The sequence below is a fragment of the Rissa tridactyla genome, chromosome 4 (assembly GCF_028500815.1).
Source record: "Rissa tridactyla isolate bRisTri1 chromosome 4, bRisTri1.patW.cur.20221130, whole genome shotgun sequence".
NCBI classification, from domain to species: domain Eukaryota; kingdom Metazoa; phylum Chordata; class Aves; order Charadriiformes; family Laridae; genus Rissa; species Rissa tridactyla.
This window is the reverse complement of record NC_071469.1, coordinates 93,196,771-93,211,210: the sequence shown is the minus strand read 5'-3', so window position 1 is coordinate 93,211,210 and position 14,440 is coordinate 93,196,771. Positions and strand designations below refer to the sequence as shown.

General features: G+C 44.3%; 1 protein-coding gene across 14 annotated transcripts in view; it reads left to right on the top strand.

Annotated features, from left to right (window-relative positions):
* Positions 1-14,440, top strand: part of ANKRD11 (ankyrin repeat domain containing 11) — a 159,044-nt gene that overhangs the window by 614 nt on the left and 143,990 nt on the right. For 2 of the 14 annotated variants that reach the window (XM_054199231.1, XM_054199238.1), the window contains exon 1: positions 200-282. The exons of 3 other annotated variants lie outside the window; for them this stretch is intronic. The gene's annotated coding sequence lies outside the window, so the exon portion shown is untranslated. 9 more of the 14 variants (XM_054199226.1, XM_054199237.1, XM_054199229.1 and 6 more) reach the window with 8 other exon arrangements.

The following is a 14,440-nucleotide window of genomic DNA, read 5'->3' as shown; positions in this document are numbered from 1 at the left end:
AGGGGCTGGCTGGGGTGAGGAGGGTTTGGGGAGGGTGGGGGGGAGCTGCAGAGAGAGCTCGGGGGGTGGTAAATATTTACGGATGGGGAGCCGTGGGGTGCATCACGGGGTGGGGGGAGCACGGGGCTCTGGGTCGAGGCCGCGGCGTGGGCCCGTCCGTCCCCCCCCCTTTTTTTTTTTTTTTTGTGGGGACACGGCGGCGCGCAGAGGCGCGGAGGGGGAGCACGCATTTTGGGGTGAGCACTGTGCTGGGAGGAACAATACCAAAAGTTGTCTGAAATGGTAATTTCCGTTTCCCATTTCATCATCCCTGGGTAGGCGTTAGCCCTGCGTGTGTGTGCGCAGAGGATGGAGCTGAACCGAGCTGCCGCCAGCCAGCCTGGCTGATCCGCGTTTATTTATTTATTTTCTAGTTTAATCTTTAAATTGCTTGGTGTTTTTTTTCCTCCTCGGAGTAGCCTTTGTGTGCCGGAGAGGGGCTGCTGGACACCTTTGCCCCTTAGCAAAGAAAGGAAGAAAAAAAAAAAAATAATAAAAAAAAAAAGAATCCCAACCCAAAACAGCTGCACTTCTGCAGTCCAGAATTAACCTCCCCCAGTCCGGTAGATTGATTGCATGTTTAGAAAGGCAAATCGCCGCCCCCCCCTCCCACCCCCCTCTCTTCGAAAGGAGCTGGGATGAGCTGAGCCCTCGGTGCCCTCTGCCCTTTCCCAGAGAGAGCAGCTGTCCTGCGAGGGGGTGTGCGTGCGGATTGAAAATCGGCCTGTTCATTGAGGCACAAGAGTCGGTGTGTTTACGGATTGGCTTCTACTCTAAGCTTGGAAATCTGTTTTGATATCCAGTTGCAGGAAAGGGTTCCTCCTCCCCCCCTTCCCCCCCCCCCTCCCCCTTGGTTTTGTACACAAAGTACTCTCTTACCACTGGGGACACGGCCCTATAGGCAGAGAACAAATTCCAGGCAGCTCTTGAAGCAAAATTCTCTCCTGAGATGGTTTCTGAAATTGGGTATAGACTTCTTTTTTTTTTTTTTTTTTAATACCTTGTGCAGGCAAAGGTATTTAGCTGAAAACATTTTGCGAATGTAATGCTTTGTAGTGGCTGTGTGCTTTCTCGAAATGCTGGAATTTGTATAAAAGTAAGGAACTTGAATTTAAATGCATTTTTTCCTTTTTTCTTGGTTGTTCATAAAATAGAACATTTTTATGTAATCACTCCAATTATTTTCTTTTTCTGGGGGGAAAAAAACACTCCATGGAGTCATGGAGAGGGAAAAGGAGATTAACTCTCGCGTGTTTTCAAATGGCATTGATACATTCTTTTGTGTGTGCTCTACCAGGAACTAAATATTTGACTTGATTAACTTAAAAAGAAAAAGCTGGCGTTTTTACAAAATGGATTTACTGGCAGATTAAAGGTGCATATTGGAGCACTTTTAAATGGTTGTGGTGGCGTGCGGTAGCGGGGTTTTAAATGCGTCGTGGAGCGAGACCTACAGTGACTTCTCTGTCTCGGCAGGGGAAACTCTTAGGCACCTCGTTTCATTAATGCCTGTGAAATGTCGCCGCTGAAGCTGCGTGACCTGTTTTCGTTCCGTGGGAAGCGCTCCTCAGTGGAAGATCTCGCTCTGAGGGGTGCTCTGTGCCTGCGTGGGTCCATGCTGGGGGCTCTGGTCGAGCTGCTCCTACAGCACAGTTGCCCTCACAGCCTTGGGGGTGTTTGTCCCCAAAGCACAGCCTTGTCTGCACTACTGTGTCCATCCTGGCGGCTGCTCTTGCTTAGGTGTGTCTGGGGCTTGTGGAGCTCAGCTCTTTTTTTTTTTTTTTAATGCAGAGATGCTCCAGGTCTCTTTCGTTCTAGCAGAACTTGTCAGTCCGAAAGGAGGTAGCGCAAGAAGGTATAAAACTTGCCAGGGCACATCTTGTCTGTGTCCTCCCTGGAAAAGGGCGGTCTGGGCTCCAGTGGGGTTTGCTGTGAACCTGTATAGTTAGGCTAGCTGGGACTTGCATCACCTCCAGACTTGTCTGAGTAAGTGGTGGGGGTTTGGTTTGCGAAATTCGGAGCAGGCTGAGTTGCCCATACAGCAAAAGACACATGGGAGTCTGGAGTGCATAGGAGCCCTTCACTTTCTGCTCGCCAACTTGATCACTTCCCAACTATTTTTTATTTTTTGCTTGTTTCTGTTCTAAATAGTGATTATAGGAGCCCTGGTCATGTAAGCATTAGTGGCTTTGACAGGCTGGAAACTGGAGATGTTACGTTTAGTGTTTCACAATTGGTTTTACTGTTCAGTTCCGTTTCTGCTTTTAAAAATGAACTCTTGTCTGCATCTCCATTTCATAAAAACGTGGCTTAGGGTGAATTGATTCTTTTTTATGTGCTGCTTCTTGTTTTTATGGTGTTGTAATAGCATTTTCTCAGACTTAAGCATACAGATTGTCCAAAATGAATGTTGGTTTTGGATAGGGGAAGAAAACTCAAAAAAAAAAACAAACCCAAAAACAAAACCAAACCCAAAAAACCTTCCAGCAAAGTGCTGGCCTTCACTTCTTCCTTCGTGTGTGGGAGGCAACCTGTTAAGATTAATTTATTTTCTGCTCGTGTTTTAATTGACTAAGTCCCCAAAAATGCTTCTAAACAAAACGAAGCGTATCACAGTGTCGCGCAGCGTTCTTCCCCTGTTCAGTAGAGCAGACAAATGTATTTCTCTAGGGTCAGTGAAGACTAGTCGTGTTAATCAATACTGTACCAGCAGTGTTCCCTTTTCAGTAAACCAGATGGACTACTTACAACTGGGGGTGATTATTTTAACAGTGTAATTGTAACATGGCTGCACGATGACAGCGTTTCCTGCAGATACTTCAAAGGAAGGTTCCTGACAAGTATATCTTTACTGCTTTTAATCTATACTCTTTGTCTTTATGTTGTGGCTTTTGGACATATGTTTGAAGTACTAAGATTTATTTTTTTTTAACCTCCTGCTTTTCTATACGTTAAAAGAAGGCAGTACTCTATAAATAATAAAGTGTCTCGAGGATGGGAATAAAACTGGGATTAATTGCTTTTTGGGGGCTCCCACGGTGGTGTGTTGGTTTCAGTTAGTTTTAGATCCACGCAGTGACTAAGGAAAAACTAGGAAGAGCTTTAGGTTACTGTGAGGAACCAGCAGTATTTTTTTGAAATAGAGCTTGAATCTTCTATGATTGTGCATGTGGCTTTGTTTTGGGGAAAATATTTTCTGTGCTGACTTGAGTCTTGACTGGGACGGTCTAATTACTTGGTGAAGGAACCCTTCTCCGAGGGAAGGAAATGCACAGGACTGGAGCTGGTTAATTACATTTTGTAAAATTAGTGAGTGACGGCTTTCTTAGGAGGTTAGCCCCTCTTCCTCCCTCTGTGTGCAGTACCTGAATTTCAGGCTTGACAGTCTGCCTTATGGATTGAAATTCTTCCTCGGTATTAAGATTTAATGGTGGTAGATACATAGCAAGTAGTGACAGGTACCGCTGCTTTTCAGTACAGCAAAGGCAATAATGCTTGGAAATGTTTACATGGTGGTTGTTATTCTAATCGTATTTCCTTGACGAGGCTCTAGTAAAGGTGGCTTGTCTGCTCCCTCCATTGCGTGTGAGAATGGTATTTCAGTTGTAAAAGGCTGGGGAGAGAAACCGGTGTCTCCATAGCAAAGATTTTAATGTTTCATGATAAACTCGCATATATTTTTACCCCATCTAATTTAAAACAGTCTGCACGACACTTTACGGGAATGATTTGTATGCAGCTTTTAAATATTTTCTCTTTCCTGCAAGAGAAATCAGCGGCACGGAGCTGGTTTTTCTGAGGGTGCAGAGTGCCGGGATCCTCAGCCAAGCGCTATGTAATTTGTATGCCACTGATGCACGGTCATAAAAAATACTCGCATAAATGTTAAAAGAAAGCTTGTGTAGTCAATTATTTGAAATCACAAGCGTCTGAAACAGTATGGGTTTGTGCAGCTATAGCCTTAATAAAGTATGGTTGGGCAAAATGCTATCTTTGGTGTCCTGCTGCGAAGGGGGGTAGGAAGCTGTCCGCACCTGTGGTCTGGAGGCTGGTTTTGAGTGTATTTGACTGTATCTGGAATTTTTAAGCTTTCCCACGTGAGAACTGGTGTTTTCTGGTGTATTTTTCTTGTGCAGTTGTTGGGTATTTAAAAATCTTAATTTGTCGGAGCCTGGGTGGTGGTGGTGCTAGCTTCATCCGTGGCTAGTTGTAGGTGATGCCAATTTGTAATCCTTTACAAGTGTATTTAAAAAAATAAAAGAAGCTTAAATGCTCATAGCAGTGAAAAATCTGTTCAGTGTGTAGCGTGTGCGTGAAGAAAGCAGGCACACACGTTGGTCTGCGTAGTCTCTGTCAGCTGAGCTGAGGGCTTTTAAAAATCTGCTCTAATTTTTATGCTGTATGTGGAATGGCTAATCCCATAAAAGCCTCGCACCTTTTGACAGATGAAACGCTGCTGTTCTTAACTTATTTGAGCAAAATATTTTTATAGATGGTATTAGCTCTGTGGCTCCAAGGGTAATGCAGTCCTTACACGAGAAAGATCTTGCTTTGATCTGACAGCTTTCAAGATCCATTTCCAATCACTGAGTTCCATTAACTCTGTTTATAATGGTGCCCTCAGACTTTTTTCTGTTTATGTGACTCTTTAGGGTGTTAACATTTCTGCGTATATGAGTTCTCTTTAATAAACTGAAGGAGTAATTGGGGTCAGAAAAGGAAATAATCCTGTTAGAAGGCGCAGTTAATTATATCAGGTATTTTGGGCTCGGAAATTCTTCCTCTTGATTCTTTAATGTTTTCTCCAAACTGTAGGATGTAGAGATGTTACCAGATTGCCACCAAAATAGGACAGTGGGGCAGGGTGGTGTCCGTACAGTTAATTTTGGGAATGTGAAACGAACGCGACTGCAGGTTTTCTGGCCGTGAGGGTCACAGGGGAGGGGAGGTTTCCCTGGCGAGCTGCCTCTTGCCTCTTCTGCCTTGTCACAGCCTTCAGCATGATCTACGTGGTCCTGTGACCATTGAGTGCGATGCGGGAGCCCTGTCGCTGTGCAGGAGCTGGGGCAGGCCATGGAACCGCCTGCGTCTTGCCAGACCTCATGTAAGAGACACCATCCTGGGTTTTCCTGCCCCTCTCAGTTCTGGTAGTGAAAAGACGTGAGCTGCTAAAGAGGTCTTCTGAAACCTGCGTGTCTTATAGTTAATTTTCATTTTCTTCGTCGTGTGAATAAGTTCCGCTCGTTGCGGTGTAGCTGTTGTGAGCAGAGGCTGAAATTGCAGTCTGCAGAGGTCAGGGAATTGGGAGATGCTACCCCAAAGTAAACAGAAAGCGTGCAGTAGTCCTTAGTGTTGCGGGGTAGCAGTGACGGAGAGTGAATTGCTGTTGTAGCCAGAAGAAAGTGATGGTTTTTTTTCTAGGTCAGGGTTGAAGGCACTGTCAGGGTGGTGATGTGAAGCATATATTACTGTCTGCATTGTCCCTGCCATATGGATGTGTGCAGTGCTGCCCTTGGCATTCATGCATTGAATTATTTATCCTCTAAAAATCTGTAGGCAGCCTTTCTTCCCCTGTCTCTTAAGAAAACCAAACTTATCTGACGAGCATTTTTAAAATAAATCTTCCACTGTAAATTATTGTAGTGGCAGGAGCAAGCCATTGATTGTATATTGTGTTTCTATTAGTAAACCAAAGGTTACAACATTCAATGTTTTGTGGAAACATTGGAATATTAATTCTGCTGTTAGGTGCCAGGGTGTTCATGCTGGCACTGGGTTCACATGTGAGTAAAATGCATGCCTGTTTCTTCAGCAACAAGATTTACAGGCTTTGAAAATGGGAAGGGTAGAAAACTTCTTAGTATGTGTAAAAAGAAGCTTTGTCTCGGGTAAGTACAGACGGAACTAATGTTTTTCTCGCGTATGAGCCGTGAGAAAGCGTCTCCTTTCCTCTTGCATTGCGTTGGATCTGCTCTGAGGAAAATGTTAAGATGGTCCTTGTTTTGAGTGGTAGGCTTCAGGTCCTCAGCCGCGGACATCAGTGTCTGGAGAGTGTCATGGTCGGGTGGTTAAATGGCTGTGGGTAATCAGGGGAGGGAGGGGAAGCAAACACTGGAGGAAGCTGGCTCTGTAATTTTTTTTTTTAAGAGAGTGACAGCTTTGCGGTATAGAAAAGGTCTAAAGCAATTTACCTTTAGAGCAGCATAAAGCTGCTAAAATTGAATCACAGGCGTGGCAAAGCAGGGAGATGTTACCCTCTTAAAAAATTCACCACAATCCCAGAGGCAGCCTGTCCCTGAAGGCTTGACAGCCTGTGCAGCAAGAGGCTGAAGGGCTCGGTTTTGAAAGTACTGTGCTGCTTGGAGTATCTTGATGTGAAATGAAAGTACGTGTAATTTGTAACTCCTAAAAAATACATTCAGTAGCTTTAAAGGAAAATAAGGTGAACGGAAACTTCATTACTAAGTATAAAATGCTTAACTGCAGTTCCTGGTGCATCTTCGTTTTAAATAAAGCACACATGAAAGTGCTCCCCTCCCCCTGAGCGCAGAGCCTTATCAGCTTATCTGGGCAGGAGTTCAGAGCCATAAAAACTATATCCTGCTTACACCTTCCAGCCTATCCTATGACCTGCTCTGTGTAAACAAGTTGTACCAGGAGCTCCAAATTACTAGTAAGTAGCTGGGTTCTCTACAGGCCGGTTAGGTCCAGGAGGAGCCAAGATAAAGTTCCAAGAAGTTCTCCGTTGGGAATGGTCTCCTGATAGCTGCCTTCTGCAGGGAGGAGGTAACAGATCTGGTATCCTGCTGACTGTGGCAGTGACCGTATCCTACGAAAAGCAGTAATCTTTTGTGTAGACTTTACACTTTCGGTCTGTGTTTTCCACGTTAAGCAGGATGGTGGCTGTTGCAGATTGTGAAATGTCAGCGTTGTCGTAACAACACACACCGCTTGCAGCACTGACTGTCGTTCTGCCGTTGCGTCAGGTCCTGGATGGACTGAAGATGTAAGCCTATTTATAAAGTACTGCTGTAGTTATATCTTTAGATAGATGGATGAGATTAGCCGTGCCGATGCTGGGAAGAGATATAGGTAGATGCGGGGAAGGGGTGTGTGTGTGGAAACAAACATCCTGCTTATGGCTGTGCTATGGTTGTTTAAATACCACTGGGTGAGCTGGTGCTCTAGTTACAGTGTTTGGCTGCTTCCCATAGCTTGCTGTCTCCTTGGTTTCATCTTGCAGCTCAGCACCGGCTGCGTGTTGGATAAATGCACAGCCACATTTATCCGAACTAAACCATGGGTCTGTAATGAGCAAGCCTGGGTGTGTTTTGTGTGTAAAACTTTACCTTTCTGAGCAGTCCAAGAGTTGAATGCACTAGCCGGGTTGGAAGATGAAAGCCTGTTCTCCTTGAACGTTGACCTTTTTATTCCAACTTGTGTGGTTTCGTCCTACCAACTCAGAAAGGACACATGCGAATACACTGGTTTTGAAAACAAGAATAGCTGATAACTGCTGTATCTTCTCTGGTCTCCTTCCTTGCTGTAGCCTCTTGGCACACGTCAGGATGCTGCGCGATGGCTGTCGTGGTCTCTGATCTGTTCATCCCTCTCCACTTTGCCAGCAGCCCAGAAGGCTTTTGGCTTTCTGACCGGGATCTGAGGTGCCCTGCATTACTCAGAGCTGCTCTCTGTTGCGGGTGATGGTAGCAAATTAAATCGACTTCCCCTGTGATCAGCACTGGTACTGGGCTGTTAAACTTGTTCTGTGGCGAGAGCCGAATTGCCTTTGAGTTAGCCTTCGTCCCGGGGAGAAGAGATTAGACGAGAAGTCAACTTCGTGGCTTTTTCCTGGTGTGCTGCGTAGTGCTCCTTAATTAAAGCTACAGGTTGTAGTCTTAAAATGCTGAATTTACTTCTGCAGTCTGTTCTGTCTACTAGCTTCCCCTACTTCACCCACCATAATATTTCTTCTCCCTTCTGTCTGTCCCCCCTCCTCCTCCTTCCCGGGAGCCTCATCTGATGGAGGTTCTGCTCAGCTCTCTGCTCTTGCCTTGGTCCTCCTCATCCAGGATTCTTGTCTCTAATTTTAGCCTGCCTGCCTTTTGATGTTCCCTCCCGTCTGTTCCTGCCTTTCTCCTTTTCTCTGAGATCATCCTGCATCTTCATCTCCCTCTCGAGATCTGGGCCTTGTTTTTGCGTGGTGGGAGGAAAGCGCTTGAAAATGGAGTGAAGCCGCAGTAGCATTGAGAGGTGAAAGGATCTGAGGGCATGGAGACTTCTTTCTGACAGGGATGAGAGTTTGGGGTGCTGGCAGCTTGAGTCTGCTGTTTTACGCCTGTTGTGCTTACCATTAATAGCTCGTTAGCTTGTTGCCTCTTCTGCGTCACCGTCACCACCTATTGTCTCTGGTTAGATCAGCTCTTTGGATCTTTCTGTTTTATGAATTTGTCCTGTATTTGAATGATGGGTCTCTTTTCCACAGCGTTACCATAGTAGTTGTAGGCAGAATTTACTCTTATGGAGCAGTGCAGGTAACTGAAATCTGCAAAAATCCTTCTGATAGTCTCTTCAGAGCTGTTATCTTGTCCATCTGGTGCTAATTCACTTGCTGCAGCTTGCAGTAGGGAAGGGTGCATGGGAGGTCTGCTGGCAGCGTTGCATGCTCAGTATTGCCTCGCAGCCTGGCTTTCCCCTGAACCTCCTGCCGTTTGCTAGGGCAGGGAAGCTGCAAAAGCTGCCTGCTTTCCTCTAGAATTTCACTTCATGTTAGCGTGTATTTGCTTACATTTACGGAGAAAATGACTTTTCTAATGCGGATGCATTTTGACGCGGTAAGCCAGTTCTCCGCAAAAGGATGGAGTGCACAACGGCAGAAAGCAGGGTACCCGACCCGATAGCTCTGGCATCCGGAAAGGCAGCTTGGCCTGGTGGGATTCGTCTGCTTGGAGACTACTGGGGATGGTGTGTGTACACGTAATCTGATTTGTGCACAGAATATAAATACTGGCTGCTGCAGACATGCAGCCTGTGGTTTTAGAAGTTCTTTTGTGAAAACAGCATTCAGCCCCTCCACTGCTGCAGCAAGGAGCTTCACTAGAAACACAATTCTAGCAATTAGTGAAGGTTTTAAAAAGGAACCTAGCAACTGCTGCTGTAGTTCGGTTTGCAGGTATTATTTTTTTAGTCTGAGATTTGTAGCTGTTTTCTTTGCGTTGTGTGGAGATTGTCTGGACGTCGCTGTGGAGGGAATAGTGGTTGTGCTGAGATCAGTGACTAAATGAGTTGAGATGATAATGGTGATGCTACTGTGGGCTCTGCAGCAAGCGATCCTCGGGGAAAGTGGAGCATGACTGGAATATATTTGGTGGTATGTGAATTTGGTGTTTGTGGGTAACCTGAGCTCACCTGTAAAGAGTTTTGTTACCCGGTTACTTTCTGACCTAACTTGCTTTTGTCAACAGTCTCACCGAATGATTAACAAATGATGCTTTCCATGAGCGTGGTTATGTAAAACGTTAATAGGCCGTGTTTTTTCACATCAGCTTTATAACATGCGCTGGGCTTTAAGTCGGAACTTCAAAGAAGGTAGTTTGCTTTATGGTTGAACCTATGAGCAGTTTTATGTGCAGGGTGGAGTGAACTTGTGGAGAATATTGCAGTTTTCCCGCTGTCATAAAAAGTTATGATCCTCATGATTCAAGTATTGTTCTGTAGGTGGAGGCAAGAGACAGATGCAGAGGTCAGTGGGAGCGTGTACGGAGTGAGCTCAGATGTGCCAGCGGAGTGAATGGCGTCTTCTGTGTTCCCAGCACACTGAAACGGGTTCAAATAGTGCCTTGTGCTCTTTCTGGGTCTTCCTAAGAAACCTGCACCTGTGTTACTCGCGGAACAGGCAGACCATTTCCATGGGAAAGGAACTTGGCAGGGGGAACCGTGAAACGCGGCTGAGAGGAGTGCTTTTTTCTAATGCAGTATTTTAAACCGTTCTTAAAACGTGGCGCTTCAGAGTGGAAAAGAGACTGTAAGTCAGTTTATAACCTACTTTCTTTCTTTGGGCTTTTCTTTGGGGTACGAGCCAAGCGAGTTAAAAAAAATAAGTAAGTGGCTGCCTCTGGAACGAGCCTTATTCCAATTAACTTCACTCCTGCTTCAGAAGATATTTAAAAACTGAGATATATTACCTAAAAAAAGGACTGTTTAGGCTAAATGATCATGGTTGTGACAACCTTTTAAAGCATTAAGTGCGGGCTTTTGTAAAAGTATCTGACAACGGGTTCTCATTGACCTGTGCTGCTTTTAAACCATGGTGAGGTACAAGACTCTTCCAGCTGTAGAGTCAATGTCGCAAATTCCGAGGTATAAAACACTTTTCAGCTTTCAATAGGTAAGCTATAGCTGATGAAAATAAGTCACTATTCCAGTTTCAGTCAGAACTCTATAAATATTCTGAGTGACTTAGCCTCTCGTTTAAAACATTTTCTCCTGGGATGAGGAGGTATAAATGTGCTCTTTGTTTGCAGCCCAGAAAATTAAAGGATCACAACACTCAAAAACGTACACGTTAGATCTTCTGAAAAACTGTTTCTTAAAGAATGTATACTATATCTAAATGTGCAAATACCTTTTTCTAAGATGGTTTGTTTTCTGTTCTGTTAGCTTGAAGAATTTTATTCTGAATACATTAAAACTTGAAAAAAAAAAAAAAAAGACTATGATCCTTATCTTTGGATGATCCATTAGCTGTTACAGCCTGCCTTTTATTTATTTTTGTAAACACATGTGTGAATGTAAACATTTTATCCAGAATGGCCTTGCAAATGTTCCTGCATTAACATATATTGTCATGGAGAATAATTTTCATTTAACTGTAATTTGCTTTATATTTTCCTCCCTGGTTGCCATAGAAACGCGGACCGATGTGGCAGTGACTACTCACAGGAGCTAGGTTATGCATTGCCTTTATAATGGACCTCTGTTAATCATGCTGCAGTTTTCACTGACGGAACCATGATTATTTGCAGGAGGCACTTTATTTATATAAACTGTAAGATGCCTGTGGTACCTCGGCTTAATATTCAGAGTTATCAAGGGTGTTCTTCTGTTCTGCAGAAGTTGTGTCATAAGAAGTGCCGATGTATTATGATGATTGTGGAATTGATATATAGTTACTTAAATTTAATGTCAGTTAGACTTCATTTTCAATTTTCATTTCATTTACTGTAATAGCCTAACTAGTAATGCTCTTTCCTATGGTTCAGCGTAAGATCTTAAACGTTTGAAATACAGCAATGAAACATTTGTTATCCTTGTCTGTGCATAAAAAGTTGACTTGCTTTTCATAATAATGTGTCTGTGCCTTTACGGTGGGGGTTGCAGCTCGACAAACACCTTCTCTTCCACCCTAAGCCTGGCATCGAAGAACAGTGAGCTTTGTCTATCAGTGATACCAAAGCACTTAAGCATGCTTTAGAAGGAAAAAAAGATGCCTTTTGGCTAAAAGCAGGTAGAAAGGGGGTGAGGATGGATTTTCAGTTGCATTTGTTGCCTCTCTGCGAATTTGGGGTCTGTCTTGCACCTCTCATTTTTGGCCTCCGTGTCTGCCGTGTGCCATGGCTGCTGTTCTTCTGAACTGTGCCCACATTTCCCTTTGATTTACTTCCACTCCTGAACCCCTGGGCTCAGAAAATGCAGATGTGAGTGTTGCATATGTCCGCCGCAGCTGGCGGTGGGAAGCTGATTTTACGGCTGAAGATAGTGGGGCCGTCCCAAGGCGGAGGTGATTTAGGGCTTCAGATACTGCCCCTGCGTTACAGTACACGCCACGGCGTGGTGGTGGGCTTTGTCCTCAGCTGGATGGGGCTGGGGGCTCTGGTGGATCCCGTAAGCATGTAGGAGTGGGTGCTTTCTTTTCTTTACTGTCACTTCAAGGGTGAAGTACAACATGATCTCCAGGAGTATCTGTGCTCCGATGCCTGACATTTTAGGACCTGACATTTTAGGATGCACTGAGAAAACAGAAGGATGCTGATCTCTGCCTTTGTCGATGGCTCCTTCAGACCTTGGAAGGACTTGCCTTCCAGCTACTGAGATAAGAATCACGGTGGCATTGGTTCAAACTGAACTCGTCAATTAGCAAATGATTCATTTTTGCTTAACGGGGATGAGCTAAAGGAGCGAAAATCGGCCACAAGGGATTCTCTTTTGCCTGTGTACTTTCATGGCAGAAACCTTTAAATTGTAACTTAAGAGATGTGAATTTCACTCGCCTCAGGAATCAGACTTCTCAAAATGAATTTTTAGTTTAGTTTTAGGTCTTAAAGAAGATTTGTATGTTGGTCCTTCCTTTCCTGCTCTTCGTGGTTAGATGCCAATTGTCGGTTACGTAAGTTGGGATTACTCCGGCACGTGGATGCTTTCAGATGCATATGGTCTCACAGTTATTTCTTGGTACGTTACAGAAAGAATTGAGTAACGTTTTGTTCGGTAATGCAGTGTTAAGAAACCGAGCATTTCTTTTTTTTCTGTAATGGCATATAAACAAGTAGTGATAACATCCTATTTAAAGCGTTTGGAGGAGGTAGGGCTAAGGAGGGGAGGCAAGGCTGGATCAGGCTTTATTTTCCTTATACCTACACACCATATTTTAGTACAACTTTGCTTGCCGTCCGTGAAAGCCATGAGCTATTATAACTGAGCTATTTTTTGAGGTGTATAAGCACAGTGCGGTGTGTTTGCTGTGGGTATGGAGTAGCCTTGCTAATAGATGTTACTCCCCTCTGTTGCCCTTTGCGTATTTCTGTGTCTTTCACTGTATGATGTTGGTGCTCTTTTGCTGTTTACAAGAAGCAGATGTGAATCATTGTCAATGGCCAATCTAATTTTAATAAGAGTCTGAAAAATGGCTTGGCTGTATTTAGGATGCTTGGGTCTCATGTACACTTTTTGAATTTTTCCTCTTTTTTTCCTACCTGTTGTCACATAAATGCTCAGAATTGATGATTAATTTGTGTAATTTAGTGACACGTTTGGCATACTCAGATGTACCTCTTCAAAGGGGGTAGGTGACGCTTTCTGCATTCTGGCAATGCCAGCATCTCTAGGCTGTCGGATGGGACAGTCAGACTTGCTGGCCATTTATGAACTAATAAACACTTATCTGAATTATATTCCATTTTTGCTGACCTTCAGCTACCCGAAATAAAGTGTTCCATACCAAATGGTTTATAATTTGGAAGTAATTTGAGAGTTAAGTATTAAAGTAGGTAATAGCATAAGTAAACATTAGGAAGCAATTTTTTGAGCTGGTGTTGAGTTGGTGTATCCGATATCGTAGGAACAGCCTCAGATGGGAATGACGGTGGAGGTGTATGGTGGCTGCTCGGCCCGTGGTTCAAGTCAAGGGGATGTTGTTGTATTGACAGAGCGTAGCTGGGCAGTCTGCTTAACTTGTTTAAAGCAAACAAAACCCCCACGTGTGCCTGTAGTCCGTATATAAATGGGTGCGTTTGACAGCTAACTGGGAGACAGCTTTTGTTTTTTGACTTCTTCCCAGGTCTGAGGCAGATACCTCAGTAAACCTTTGGGGTGGTGTTTTTTTCCAAAGGTGCGCGCGCTCCTGAAGGGCTGCTTGATGAATTGCAATGTGAGTGCAGTTGTAGGTATAAACTTATGCATGTGGCGACTAAGTTACCTTTTGTGGACTTGTAGAATGGTCTCCTTTGCCTGATTATTGGATTAAATGTTCATTTGCTAGCACGAGAAGAGCAGAGTGGCTTTGGTGGCAGAGAGAATATTTGACTCTTTCTGAAGCTTCAGTTTGAGAATATTTTAAGGTTCACTTATTTGCACTTGGGTTTGGTCTGGCAGCTAATACGTTACCTTATCAGAAGTCAAGAAAAAGTGTTAATTGCAGATAAAACACTATGAAGCCAAACTGTTGTTCTGCTCCCTCCTTTTCTTGGACGCTTGGGTTGACTTGGGGCCACTTGGCATCCCGGTTTGTGCCTTGAAGACAGCATTGAATTTAGCTCCGTTAATTGTGACAGATCTCGAGAAGGGAAGCGTGCTTTCTAACGCAGCCTGGACACGGTGCCGTTACCAAGAAAATGGTGCAAACGGGTACGAGATGTGGGGCGGTGGAGAGTTCAGAGGAGCTGCCTTGTGTGCAAGTTGTGGGAAGAGGGATTTCTTCAGGGAGTGGGTGAATTGTTTCCTTCTGCTCTGAACAGCCTCTTAATGAACTGCCCTCTCCAGGGTGTAGAGAGATTAACCTCCCATGGCTAACTTCAACCTGGGAGACTTCCACCGTATTGCTGCCTTCAAGTGTTTGTATCGGAAAATACATTTGTGCTTCTGCACAGTGGGCTCAAGGCACATTAATCCTTTTTTCCTTTAGGAA